Source organism: Aquarana catesbeiana, linkage group LG05 (assembly GCF_042186555.1).
Source record: "Aquarana catesbeiana isolate 2022-GZ linkage group LG05, ASM4218655v1, whole genome shotgun sequence".
NCBI classification, from domain to species: Eukaryota; Metazoa; Chordata; class Amphibia; order Anura; family Ranidae; genus Aquarana; species Aquarana catesbeiana.
Window position 1 is genome coordinate 425,028,007 of NC_133328.1, and position 14,945 is coordinate 425,042,951.

The 14,945-nt window shown below is 41.5% G+C and overlaps 1 protein-coding gene across 12 annotated transcripts in view; it reads left to right on the top strand.

Moving 5' to 3' along the window:
* The window catches only part of ZNF516 (zinc finger protein 516), a 160,658-nt gene that overhangs the window by 84,981 nt on the left and 60,732 nt on the right, over nt 1-14,945 (top strand). The window lies entirely within an intron of this gene.

A 14,945-nucleotide genomic window follows, 5' to 3' on the forward strand; every position in this document is an offset into this window, starting at 1 on the left:
GCCTAGTGATCCCTGCTGAGCAGACGAATGGCTGGTCCATGTCCGCTCCGCTTATGCAGAGTGGACGCAGCCTGCTCTCCTCTATGAGCATTCAGATGTAAATGGACCTGCCTATTCATTTACACCTGACTGCCATTGATAGGACCTGCCAGATGGATGGGGAACCGATCCCCCATGCGTCTGTTTTTAGCGGACAGGATCGGATGTTGGTGGGTGTCAGCGGATACATGTCCGTTGACACCCGCTGCTTCATAGAGAAGACTGGAGGCTCCGATCGAGTCTGCCTGAAAAACTGACAGGCGGACCCGATCGGTCCGCCCATGTGAAAAGGCCCAAAGTCTAGTGAGTGGTATATAGTCTAGCATTTCTGATAAATACTGTATTTATTGGCGTATAACACTCACTTTTTCACCATGAAAATTGGGTGCAAATAGCTTGTACGTGTTATATGCCAATACTTCAATTTTAGCTGCCTCGGTGGGGACAGGGAGGGGGCGGGACGAGCACCGTGAGATTACATACAGTGAGAATCTCCTGTTTACTTGGTGGCCTCTGTAATAGGAAGTCCCGTCTCCTGGGCTGCCATTGGACCACTGTTCTGTCTATAATAGGAAAGTCTCACTGTATGTAATCTGTCAGTGCTCATCCTGCCCCCCTCTCTGTCCACTCTAGGCTGCAGATGGGCATCGATCAGGCTGCACTGGTGGCAATGGTGAGGATGCTGCATTGAAGGCAATGGTGAGGCTGCAGATGGGCACCAACTCTTATTTTGCTTCAGACTTCCTTATTAAAAGTCTTTTTTCTGAAACTTCCCTCTTAAAATGAATGTGCGTGTTATACGCCGATAAATACGGTAATTATATTTAGGTGGGTCGTTATTTTTGTAAATTTTTTACATTTTCTTTGTGTTTACTGCTAAAAATTAGGTGTGATTTCTAGATGATGTTTCATTTGGGTAAATACAAGATATTCATATACATTTTTATATTTACCGCTAGCAGCAGGTGGAGCTTAAAGCAAGCCCACATATTAGTTGAAGTATTCGTTAGCAGTTGCTGTTATAACAAGATTTCGATGGGTCAGAGGTGGGGACATACTTCCTTCCCTTCCTGTTATCATATAAAACAATGGGGTTTATTTACTAAAGTCAAATCCACTGTGCACTACAAGTGCACTTGTTGTAGATCTGAGGGGCTCATGCAAGGAAGATAAAAAACAGCATTTTTGCTTGCATATGATTGGATGATAGAAATCAGTAGAGCTTCCTTCATTTCAGATCTTCCCCTCAGATCTACAGCGACTGCACTTCCAAGTGCATTTGTAGTCCATTGTCTTTACTAGTGGTATAGCACAATCTTCCAAATAAGACAGTGCTGTGATTGCGCATGGGAATAAAGATTCTATACATACAATTTAAATATAATGTAAAACAGTTTAAACATTGATAGCTTTTAAAAACCTATAAGCAATAAATGTATAAACTGTTTTATATCATTTTTTTAAATTGAACGTATCGAATGTTTATTGTGATGCATGTAGGGTTTTCTCATGCACACAGCACTGTCTGTTTTTCGAAAGATTGTTCTAAACCACTAGTAAAGACATTGTTTTATCTGATAGGGCATCTGACATAAAGGGCAAATCGTCCTGAATTATTACTGTACAGAACATTCACTTCATCATAATACACTAATATGTACACTTGTATAGTATTATAAAAGATTTTTCTATTTCTTGTTTTGCTGTTATTTCATGTACAGGACAGTAGCCACATGAAAGCGCACTTATCAGTATGCTAGGTGTTGGGATCAGCATCTGCAGTAAATAGCTGCAGTAAGAATACAGATTATTGGAGGTGTATGTATTGTATTCCTCAAAGTATGCAATATGAGCTTGAAAGGTTTTGCTCAACTTTCACAGCTTTCAGCTAAATGTTATTGGCAGGGCTGTCCACAGAATTTCATTGGGAGACGTGGAATTAGACTCAACTTTTGTCCAGTGCTAATAAACAGTAACCGAGGACTCCAATTTATGTTTTGCACTTCTAACAGCCAAGATTAACTCCTTAAATCACACTGGCTTGTTGGAGCTGAAACAATGGTTTGTTTGCAGAATTTAATTGATCTGAATGTCAGCTGATCTGCCAAACATAGTCCAATATTTTTTACTTTTAAATAAGAAGTACCCCTTCCATCTGAAAATGTCCGCACAAATCACAAGGCATCTAGGCTTGTATTCCCCCACTTACAAGCTATGTTGACCAGTCCTTTCAACCTGAAAGAATTAGGTTGGAGTTTAAGGGAACGGTTCAAATTCAGTGACTGGCTGTATTTGCGGCTCCTATACACTGTTCTGAATGGTACTCTTGATTAGTGATGTGTTCAGGGATTTATGCTCTAAGCGCTGAATTCCTGTGATTAGGGCATACGTCCCTAAATGTCTGTACCATTTAGAACCACCTCCAACCACTGCCTGTTTCAGCCTGTCATTGATTTTGGCAAGCTGCCAGCATCCAGCTGTACACTGCTCCCGTGCTTCCTTTTTGCCTAAAAATGTTGTTTTTTTTTTAAGCTATATGAGACAAACTGCCTATGTGCATGAGACAAGCTGCCTATGTGCATGAGACCGTATGCTGAGTTCTGCGGTGTTACGCATACAGTAGTTACACAGTTGTTAAGGTTGGATAAAGACACCAGTCCATCCAGTTCAACGTTGTGTGTGTGTGTGTGTGTGCTCATGCCAAAAATCATTTCACATATCCCTTTATAATGTGCTCGCTAAGATGCTCCAGCAGACTACAGCACTGTCCTTTTCTCTCCAAAGCTGCAGGCTATGGGTGGCATCATCATGGGTTAATAGCCCTGCATTGTATGTGGAGGGGGTGAGCTTGTGACTGCGGACAGTGGGCCCCACTGGAAGGGATTTTTTTTTTCTTCAAGCCCAGACTTCAGCTTTAATGTAGAAGAGATGTATTTGCTTAACACCTCTTTCAAAAAAAAATAAAAAACAGAAGTCCAGGAAGAGATTTTTAAATTGTGTTTGGGAGGATGTCAACAGTTATATTTGCCCAATATTTAACTGGATGAATTAAATCCGTAAACTGGTAAACCAAAAAAAAAAAAATAAGACTGTAAAAGATATCTCGCCTGTGCTTTCTCCTAAAGCTTCTATTCAGTACACATGGGCAAATTGAATGATATCCGTATAGCAGGCAAGCCACGCGCTTGTGGTGTAGTCCTTTTATACTAAGCTTGGATCCCTGTTAGAGCGTACCACTTTAATGTTTAAAAAAAAAAAAAGTTTTGCACTTTGAAAACAAGAGTTTGGCAGAAGTTGGTTTTCAGTAGTTGGCTTATTCTATTGCACTCAGTGCCGGTTCATACAGGGGCGGCTTCAAAATCGTCCGACTCTGAAGCTGCCCTGCACAGCATGACTTGAGCACGGCTCGCAAAACAGCTTCTGTATAGATGTCAATGCAAGTCGCTCCGAAGTCACCCCAAAGTAGTACAGGGAAATTTTTCAAAGTCGAAGCGACTTGAGTCGCTCCTATTAGAACGGTTCCATTGCAATGCATGGAGTGCGACTTTCAGGCAGCTAAGTCGCCTGACAGGTTGTCCCCATGTGAACCAGCACTCGCTGACACTGTTAATCTCGTATTGTGACACAATTGAATTGCATATCAAGATTCTCTTTTTAGTAGAAACCAGGGATCGCAGCTTGTGAAAATAATAGGTAAATGGTTGCTTTTATGTGACTGGTTTATAAAATATTAACACATAACGATAATATTACTTGCAGTAGGATGAAGACTTTATTTACTTTAGCATAAAATGTAAAAACTATTTTATGCTCAAGTTGTTTTATAACTTATGCAAAGTACAATAGTTTTCAACTGTCCTGTGATTGGATGCAAATGGAAATTGCACATTGCTGCTCCTTGTAGTTTAAACAAATAATTCCCCATAGTTATTCAGTCTGGGCTGTAACTTACTATGCTGATGTGTGTGTCATGACTGAGCATGTATGTACAGTGCTGCGGAATGCATTCATTTCTGTATAAATGTAAGAATAAAATTTGTAGTTTAGACAAAGTCATATAAATGAGGTTGCACCTATTTTTCTGTGGAATGTATACAGAAGGCAGTTGTAGGCCTATCGTGCATTTGTAACAACACAATTGTGTACTATATGGTATACGTTTTTTTTTTTTTCATGAACTGTTACTTATTCAGGACACTTTTTTTATTTTTTTATTTTTTATGTTAAATATATCAAAGATCCACTCTGAGCAGCTATGAATGAACAGATTAAGGAAACCAATCTCTGGAAAGCCACTTGTGTATTTTATGTGTGGATTTAGTGATAATAGGGAAGACTGCACAACTCACAACCAGGTTTGGTTATTCACACAGCACTAATATTAAAGTGTAAGTTCACCTTTACAGAAAAATCTGTAAGGTGAACTTATACAGGACGCCCTCCTCATCCCCCCCTAGTCCCGCTGACCTGTTGCATGGCGATCTCCCGTTCTGAGCCCTGCTATTGCCGTTTTAGGGGTCTGAGGCTTAGAAGTCCCCTCGGCACTCATATGTCTTCTTCCCTGCTGACAGGATGGGCTATGCGGGTTCTGACTAATTGGAATCCTCCGAAACGTCCCCCCTGACGGGGTACATTTTGGAGATTCAGCTGCGGGGTTTTCTAAGCAACGGACCCCTTGTGACATTATACCGGGGCTCAGGATGGGAAATTGCCATGATCCAGGTCAGTGGGACTGGGGGGGTTAGGAGGGGGTCCTGTGTAATTTCACCATACAGATTTTTCTGTAAAGGTGAACATGCCCTTTAAAGGCTAGATTCACCATAATAAAAATGCTAAATGCACATATTTTTGCAGGGAAAAAATGCTTTTATCAGTAATTTTTTTTTTTTTTTTTTCACTGGAACCTGCAAAGCATTGGATCAGCGGATGGTGGGTGCAGTGCCAATATCCTGCAGACTCTTCCTCCAGCTCCCCGCCCATTACGAGATATGGGCTTTAAGTTTGAGAACTGGAGAAAGTGTCCACGGACTATGAATGTGGTGATTACTGCACTTGTATTACTTTGAGAACTACAAGTCCCTCTGCTGTGGTAGAAGACATGACTTGTAGTTCATTCACAGATAAAAACCACCTGAGTGCAGCGCCCCCCTTTATACTTACCTGATGTGCACAGGAGCCCAAGGCTCTATCTGCTTTCGCACTCAATAGTTTGTGCCTGTAATTTTAAAAATGCAAATTACCCAGAGTGTGTTGCCTGAAATCCCCTTACTTTAGTACTATTTATGAATAATTGGGCCTTCAGGAAAAAAAAAAAAAAAAATCTTAGTTTTGTTTTCACAAGATATGTACTTTCACTGTCCAGAGCATTTCTGGCATGTTCCCATAGGCAGCAAACCATAACAGATAAAAAGTAATCCAGTGTTTTAATTTATTCTTAGGACAACTTGTAACATACTGTGATTAAAGTAATACCTGTCATTCTACCATGTTCTCAAACTCCCATCATATATGAAAATGTTGGTTATTAAAGAACACCTGACATTAGAGAAATATGTGATCTGTAAAAGTTGACATGCTGTTCAAAATGTCAGATATCTCACATTTAATATGGTCAAAAAACAAAAATGGACATGTCACAAGAAAATAATAATTGCAAAACTAATGTCTATCTACATCAGGTCAATGGCTCCAAAAGCAGCGTAGTCAAAGGAGCTAGCACTTTTTGTTCTTTTACTTCTCTCCTGGCGGTTTTCTGTAATACCTACCTGTACTCCCTCCTTCAGCTGGCCATGCATGTGTTGTCAGTAAAAAAAAAAAAAAAAAAAAAGGGGTTTCCTTTTATCATGCTTTATAGCTTTTATTGACAAATCCCCCTGCTGGCCTACTGTATTCCGCCAGACAGTCAATTGAAGGCTGTTGGCCAGGAGGGTGGTGAAGGGGCCAACCTCAAAGCAAATTTTGGCTGGTTCATCAGGAACTGGCCAAAATTAAATCAGCCCGCCAGCTTTAGAAACCTCACTTGCTGTGGTATGATACAGGGCAGTTTAGTGATCGGAGCTAGGTAAGCTATGTAGACCTGTGGAAACTGGTCAAAATTGGATCCGGAGAATCTGTACAATTAAAGGCTAAATTCACTAATAACCCCTTCCCACCCAGGCCAATTCTGGCACTTCGCTCCTACATGTAAAAATCATAATTATTACTCAGAACCCCCAAACATAATAAATATACACACACACTGGAAAGTATTCAGACCCCCTTAAATTTTTCACTCTGTTATATTGCAGCCATATTGACAGAAAAACACAGAATTGTTGACATTTTTGCAGATTTATTAAAAAAGAAAAACTGAAATATCACATGGTCCTAAGTATTCAGACCCTTTGCTCAGTATTTAGTAGAAGCACCCTTTTGATCTAATACAGCCATGAGTCTTTTTGGGAAAGATGCAACAAGTTTTTCACAGCTGGATTTGGGGATCCTCTGCCATTCCTCCTGGCAGATCCTCTCCAGTTCTGTCAGGTTGGATGGTAAACGTTGGTGGACAGCCATTTTTAGGTCTCTCCAGAGATGCTCAATTGAGTTTAAGTCAGGGCTCTGGCTGGGCCATTCAAGAACAGTCACGGAGTTGTTGTGAAGCCACTCCTTCATTATGTTAGCTGTGTACTTAGGGTCATTGTCTTGTTGGAAGGTAAACCTTCGGCCCAGTCTGAGGTCCTGAGCACTCTGGAGAAGGTTTTCGTCGAGGATATCCCTGTACTTGGCCGCATTCATCTTTCCCTCGATTGCAACCAGTCGTCCTGTCCCTGCAGCTGAAAAACACCCCCACAGCATGATGCTGCCACCACCATGCTTCACTGTTGGGACTGTATTGGACAGCTGATGAGCAGTGCCTGGTTTTCTCCACACATACCGCTTAGAATTAAGGCCAAAAAGTTCTATCATGGTCTCATCAGACCAGAGAATCTTATTTCTCACCATCTTGGAGTCCTTCAGGTGTTTTTAGTAAACTCCATGCGGGCTTTCATGTGTCTTACACTGAGGAGAGGCTTCCGTTGGGCCACTCTGCCATAAAGCCCCGACTGGTGGAGGGCTGCAGTGATGGTTGACTTTCTACAACTTTCTCCCATCTCCCGACTGCATCTCTGGAGCTCAGCCACAGTGATCTTGGTGATCTTACCTCTCTCACCAAGGCTCTTCTCCCCCGATAGCTCAGTTTAGCTGGACGGCCAGCTCTAGGAAGGGTTCTGGTCGTCCCAAATGTCTTCCATTTAAGGATTATGGAGGCCACTGTGCTCTTAGGAACCTTAAGTGCAGCAGAATTTTTTTTGTAACCTTGGCCAGATCTGTGCCTTGCCACAATTCTGTCTCTGAGTTCTTCAGGCAGTTCCTTTGACCTCATGATTCTCATTTGCTCTGACATGCACTGTGAGCTGTAAGGTCTTATATAGACAGGTGTGTGGCTTTCCTAATCAAGTCCAGTCAGTATAATCAAACACAGCTGGATTCAAATGAAGGTGTAGAACCATCTCAAGGATGATCAGAAGAATTGCACAGCACCTGAGTTAAATATATGTCACAGCAAAGGGTCTGAATACTTAGGACCATGTGATATTTCAGTTTCTCTTTTTTTTAATAAATCTGCAAAAATGTCAACAATTCTGTGTTTTTCTGTCAATATGGGGTGCTGTGTGTACATTATTGAGGAAAAAAAATGAACTTAAATGATTTTATATAACAACTGCAATATAACAGAGTGAAAAATTTAAGGGGGTCTGAATACTTTCCATCTCTTTTAGCAGAGACCCTAAGGGTCGGTTCACACATGGGCAACACGACTTTAGCGCGACTTTGTACCGCGACTTCAACGCGGCTTCAGCGCGACTTTAGCGCGACTTTAGCGCGACTTCAGCGCGACTTCGGCAAATTACGAGGCGACTTGAAGTCGCCTCCATGACAGGCGACTTTGCCTGTGGCCAATCACCTCTCTGGGAGGGAGGGGGGGAGGGAGGGGTTTTCTCTGCAAAGTCGCTTGACTTTACAGAGAGATCCGACTTGCAGGCGACTTACATTGAGTTGAATGGGTACAAGTCGCCTACAAGTCGGATAGAAGTAGTACAGGAACCTTTTCTGAAGTCGGAGCGACTTCAGTAGTGTCAATTAAGACGCTCCCATTGCCTACCATGTTAATCTAAATACAAAGCGACTTGGGGCGACTTGGGGCGACTTGAGGGCGTACAAGTCGGATCCCAAGTCGCCCCAGTGTGAACCGACCCTTAGGCATAACTTCTAGTTTTTGTTTTGTTTTTTTTCTTTTTTATTTGCTGATTCCTGTGAATGAATGATGTGGCTGTGTGGGTGGAGCCCCCCGCAGCCACACTGTTTTCAAAACATGATAGTGGGTGTCAAACTGAGGGGGGGGGGGGGGGGTGTAATAGAACATGTTACATGTTGCACCCCTATCACAGGTGTAACATGTAACACATTCTAAAAGGTCAACTTATCCTTTTAAATGAGTTTTGTCTGGAAAGGACTTGACTTTGCCCAGTCATTGTTGCTATGAAAATTGATGTACTTATTTGGATCTGTGCATATCAATGTGCACATGTATACGTATATAGATAGGGCTTACTATCATAGGTTTGGTTACACTGACATTTTGCTTTTCTTTTATCTAATCTAATTAGACCTAATGCATTTCTGGAAACAGATGGCAAGGTTGCATTGGTATTAATTGGTGTCTGTGCTGCTTTTTGTTTTTTTTTTTCTCCTGATTCCTCCTCTGATAATGGTTTTGGAAAAAAAGTTTCCAGGCATCTTGCATTCAATCACACGGTCATTAAGTAATCCATGCTTATTTGTTGTGTAACAGGATTTACTTGTATGATAGAAACAGGGCCTGCTGCATTAAAGAGCCATTGTTATATCATAAATTAACAGCAGTTTTTTTTCTTTAGTTTCCAAAAGATGTCTTAGTCACTTTATGCAGGTGTGTCAGGGTTTGGTAATATAGTATATTTCTTTATCCTACATCACGAAACACAAAGCAACCATAATAATGACTAGAAGGGTTATATGCCACCTACTGGTGGATGGACACTGGCAGATAGTCAAACACCCCTATATAACCCCTGCTACACTTAACATGTTTTGCATAGATGTTGCATAAGCGCATGTTTGGAAGAACATGGGTATTGGTGCACTTGAAGGAGTTGTGTCTCCAGAATAGCATGCATTGGGTCTGCAGGAGCTTAGTTTTGGGCTCCCTTTTCACACTTGTGCGACTTGAAAGGCGCGCATTTTGGCCGCAACCTTGATGCAATTTTGCAGTGACGTGAAGCGGTGCCTGTGTAATCTTGAGGTCTATGGACCTCAAGTCGCGCCAAGGTCGGACCGGAGTGTTGCAGGGGCTGCTTTGAGGTCGCTGTGACTTGAAGACGCATGGATGTGAAGGGTACTCATTGTAAATCATGGGGTGCGACTTTCAGTCCCAAATCGCAGGATGGGTTGCACAGGTGTGGATGAGGCCTTAGGCTGTTGAAGCAGCATAGAGGCTGCATTGGATGCCAATGTACTTGGCTAATCCTGACTATAACTAGTATGGGCCCAGGTGTAGTTGAGCAGGTGCAGCATTAGTATACATGCTTGCATAGAACACAGGCCTGCATAGGTACATGTTTGCAGAGGGCCCTGCCCAGTGGCCCCCGCTCCCGACAAGCGGACGGCACCCATCTGCCCAGCATGCAGTCTCCCAAGGCTGGACGCAACGGCGCGTTTGTGTGGACGCAGGTTTTTTTAAGCATTGGTTTGTATGGACTTGCCGGCATAAGTGTGTATGCATGTTGCATAGATATACGTGTTTGCATGGAAGCATGTTTGCATAAACACATGGTGCATAGACCATAGTTTGGTTAGATATGTGTTGCGTAATATGTTGCATAAACGTTTCATAAACGCATAATGTTTATGGGTGGCACAGTGGTGTAGTGGATAGCACTTTCGCCTGGCAGTAAGACGGGTCACTGGTTCAAATCCCAACCATGACACTACCTGCCTGGAATTTACATGTTCTCCCTGTGCCTGTGTGGGTTTCCTCCAGGTACTCCGGTTTCCTCCCACACTCCAAAGACATGCTGGTAGGTTAATTGGATCCTGTCTAAATTGTTCCTAGTATGTATGAATGCGAGTTGGGACCTTAGATTGTAAGCTCGTTGAGGGTAGGGACTGATGTGAATGTACAATGTATATGTAAAGTGCTGCGTAAATTGACGGCGCTATATAAGTACCTGAAATTAATACAAAATAAATAAATTCTATAACTGCATGTCTCCATGGGCACGTATTGTGTGCATGTTTGCATGGACACACTTTCGTGTTTTTTTGCCTAAATGCATATTTGCTTAAGCACACACCTACATGCCTCCATGAATGCATATTGCTTAAACACATGCTGGCATGGTTTCATTTTGTACTGCATACGTATATGCTTAGTTTCAACTGCATACATATGGGCTTAGTTGCATTAAACTGTATACATGTGTGCTTATTTGCCTAGGACTACATACATATCAGTTTTTTTGCCTAGGAATATCTATCTATCTATCTATCTAGACCGAAAATAGCAAAAAGCTGAAAGGGAATTCTTGCCGAAAATGGAGCGGGGGTCGGGGCTCCGCCCCCACCCCTGGTGCTGCCTATCAGGGGGGCTTCCTATATCTCGGAAGGAGAGCCGCTGCCGCCACCTGTTTGATTACAGCGCCGGGAACATCACAGCTTTCATTTCAATAGCTGTGTGTTCCCCGCTGCGCGCCGTCACATACAGCCCCTCCCCCTTGTCCAGGCACTTTGATAGACAGATCACCCGTCCAATTCTGGTAATCCTACTGTAATCAAACAGGCAGCGGCTCTCTTCACTGGCTGCACTACTGGGGACACTGGCTGCACTACTGAGGACACCGGCTGGCTGCATCTGACGGGCACTGGTGAGGCTGAATTGAACTCTTGTACTATGTCCCCAGTCTCTGACCATCTCCTGTACCATCTCTGCAGTCTCTGACCATCTCCTGTACCATGTCCCCAGTCGCTGACCATCTCCTGTATAAAAATATTTTTAAAAACCGTCACTTTCGGTATCGGTGTTTCGGTATCGGTTTCGGTTTTCGGGATGAAGGAAGATTTATTTTCGGTATCGGCACCAAAAAACACATTCGGTGCATCCCTAATATTTATCTCTATATATACACAGTGGGGATGGAAAGTATTCAGACCCCCTTACATTTTTCACTCTGTTATATTGCAGCCATTTGCTAAAATCATTTAAGTTCATTTTTTTTCCTCATTAATGTACACACAGCACCCCATATTGACAGAAAAACACAGAACTGTTGACATTCTTGCAGATTTATTAAAAAAGAAAAACTGAAATATCACATGGTCCTAAGTATTCAGACCCTTTGCTCAGTATTTAGTAGAAGCACCCTTTTGATCTAATACAGCTATGAGTCTTTTTGGGAAAGATGCAACAAGTTTTTCACACCTTGATTTGGGGATCCTCTGCCATTCCTCCTTGCAGATCCTCTCCAGTTCTGTCAGGTTGGATGGTAAACGTTGGTGGACAGCCATTTTTAGGTCTCTCCAGAGATGCTTAATTGGGTTTAAGTCAGGGCTCTGGCTGGGCCATTCAAAAAATAATTTAATTTTTTTGTGCAAACACGTTTCTTTATAACGTGTACATCCAACTACCTCCTTTTATAGATCCTTAACTAACTTTCATTTGCATAGCAGAAGAGAACAGAATTTCAACAGTTTTAACTTGTACCCCAACTCCGTGATTAATAACAACCATCGGATCTGCAGCTGCAGAGGGTACGTTTTCTGAAATGGAAGACCTGAAATGGCTGTGCAGTTCTGCTCCAGTAGCTTGAGCCTACTAAGAAATTCAGTTAGCAGTCAGATCTGGTATCACTATACATTGTTTTAGGCTAGAGTACACCTAACAAGTCTATTTTAAGTTGATGTTAAATTCAGTCAGTAGATTGTGTGTACTCTTGGAACCAGAGGGACAGAAAAAAAAAATCACAAGTAAATGTATTTAGTTTATGTATTTCAGGTACTTGTATAGCGCCATCAGTTTACACAGTGCTTTAGATATACATTGTACATTCACACCAGTCCCTTCCCCTCAAGGAGCTAACAGTCTAAGGTTTCTAACTCACATTCATACATACACATGCTAGGGACAATTTAGACAGTACATGCTATATAAAAGTATTGCATAAATTGATACATTTGTGTTGTATCTAATCTCAGAACTGATTCAGGTACTTAAATTCATGTGAAAAACTATACCCCATGGAAATTGTGAATTTTTCATCATATTTGAACAGGAGAATATTAGAGGTTTATTCAAACAGTGCCTACAGATATACCGTGGGGATCGAAAGTTTGGGCACCCCAGGTAAAAATGTGTATTAATGTGCATAACTAAGCCAAGGAAAGATGGAAAAATCTCCAAATGGCATCAAATTTTAGATTAGACATTCTTATAATATGTCAAAAAGTTAGATTTTATTTCCATCATTTACACTTTCAAAATTACTGAAAACAAAAAAATGGCGTCTGCAAAAGTTTGGGCACCCTGCAGAGTTAATATCGTGTACTGCCCCCTTTGCAAAGCTGAGACCTGCCAGTGTCATGGATTGTTCTCAATCATCGTCTGGGAAGACCAGGTGATGTCAATCTCAAAGGTTTTAAATGGCCAGACTCATCTGACCTTGCCCCAACAATCAGCACCATGGGTTCTTCTAAGCAGTTGTCTAGAAAACTGAAAATAGCTCACAAAGCTGGAGAAGGCTATAAGAAGATAGCAAAGCGTTTTCAAATGTCAATATCCTCTGTTTAGAATGTAATTCAGAAATGGCAGTCATCAGGAACAGTGGAAGTTAAAGCAAGATCTGGAAGACCCATGGTGCTGATTGTTGGGGCAAGGTCAGATGAGTCTGGCCATTTAAAACCTTTGAGATTGATATCACCTTGTCTTCCCAGACGATGATTGAGAACAATCCATGACACTGGCAGGTCTCAGCTTTGCAAAGAGGGCAGTGCATGCTATAAATTCTGCAGGGTGCCTAAACTTTTGCAGACACCATTTTTTTGTTTTCTGTAATTTTGAAAGTGTAAATGATGGAAATAAAATCTAACTTTTTGACATATTATTAGAATGTCTAATCTGTAATTTGATGCCATTTGGAGATTTTTCCATCTTTACTTGGCTTCATTATGCACATTAATACACATTTTTACCTGGGGTGCCCAAACTTTCGATCCCCACTGTATATGTGATATACTTGAACAAATGACACGTAAAAATTTAGATTATGTGAATGAGAACACCATGTGAAATAATGAATATTCTGATTTACCTCATGGAAATGGTACATCCTTATGCCCCGTACACACGGTCGGATTTTCCGATGGAAAATGTCCGATCGGAGCGTGTTGTCGGAAATTCCGACCGTGTGTGGGCTCCATCGGACATTTTCCATCGGATTTTCCGACACACAAAGTTGGAGAGCAGGAGATAAAATTTTCCGACAACAAAATCCGTTGTCGGAAATTCCGATCGTGTGTACACAAATCCGACGGACAAAGTGCCACGCATGCTCAGAATAAATAAAGAGATGAAAGCTATTGGCCACTGCCCCGTTTATAGTCCCGACGTACGTGTTTTACGTCACCGCGTTTAGAACGATCGGATTTTCCGACAACTTTGTGTGACCGTGTGTATGCAAGACAAGTTTGAGCCAACATCCGTCGGAAAAAATCCTAGGATTTTGTTGTCGGAATGTCCGAACAAAGTCCGACCGTGTGTACGGGGCATTACATTTACCACCACTTAAAAGCCAAAAATTAGAATCGGTTGTTCCAGATTTTGTGACCATGATTAGAACTTCCTTAGGGAGTATTCAGACGTAATCTGTCCTTTTTAAACCTCAAATATCTTGTTCTGGTTTTTTTTTTTTTTTTTTTTTGCTGTTGATGTGTGTGGTGTCATTCCAAGGTCAAAAGAGTTCCCAAAGGCCCCCTAGGTCATGGATTTAAAAAAAATCAAGAATTTTCCATACAATCCGTCCACAGTAAGGAATAATATTCTACAAGTGGCCTATACTTTTAATGACTTCTGATTTGTCTGCAACTGGCAGGCCCAGAGAATTCACCCCAAAGCCTGACCATTTCATGTCAAAAGATGTCTCCAAGAACCAAACATTCATTGTGGGATCTACAGTTGTCATAGTGTATGCATCTACAGTCAGAAAGACATTGCTTTAATTTAACTGGGGCGTGTACAATGGGCATTGCTTTAGTTTTAATGGGGTGTGTGCCAGGGAAAAAACTTTTGCTGGCCAAAAAACATTAGACCAAGACTACAGTTTGCTAATCATCATTTAGGTAAAAACTGGGCCTTCTGGAATAATGTACTGTTAGCTGATTGATCAAAAATAGATTTGTTTTGCCATAGTAATAGACCTGGTTGGCGCAAAGTGGAGCAGCCTTTCAGGAGAAAAACTAATATTAACTTTGAAACATTCAAAACAGGAAGTTCATGCAAGGAAGCCTACAAGCCTCTTGCAACTGAAGAGTTTTGCATGGAGGAGTGGTCAAAAATTTCACTAAATCGATGTCCCAATGAATTAATATTGGAAAAAGTAAACAATTTCCATAGGGTGTACAGGATTTTTTTTTTACATGACTATATTAACCATTAAATTTTATATTTGATTTGACTGAATACCTTGCTGGTTTACCGAACTGGAGTGCTCGCAGTACAGTATTAATATCTATAAAAAGGCAAGTACTACAAGAGTTTGTAGAAGTTAACAGGATCCTTCTTGAGAAAGGCTCAGCTT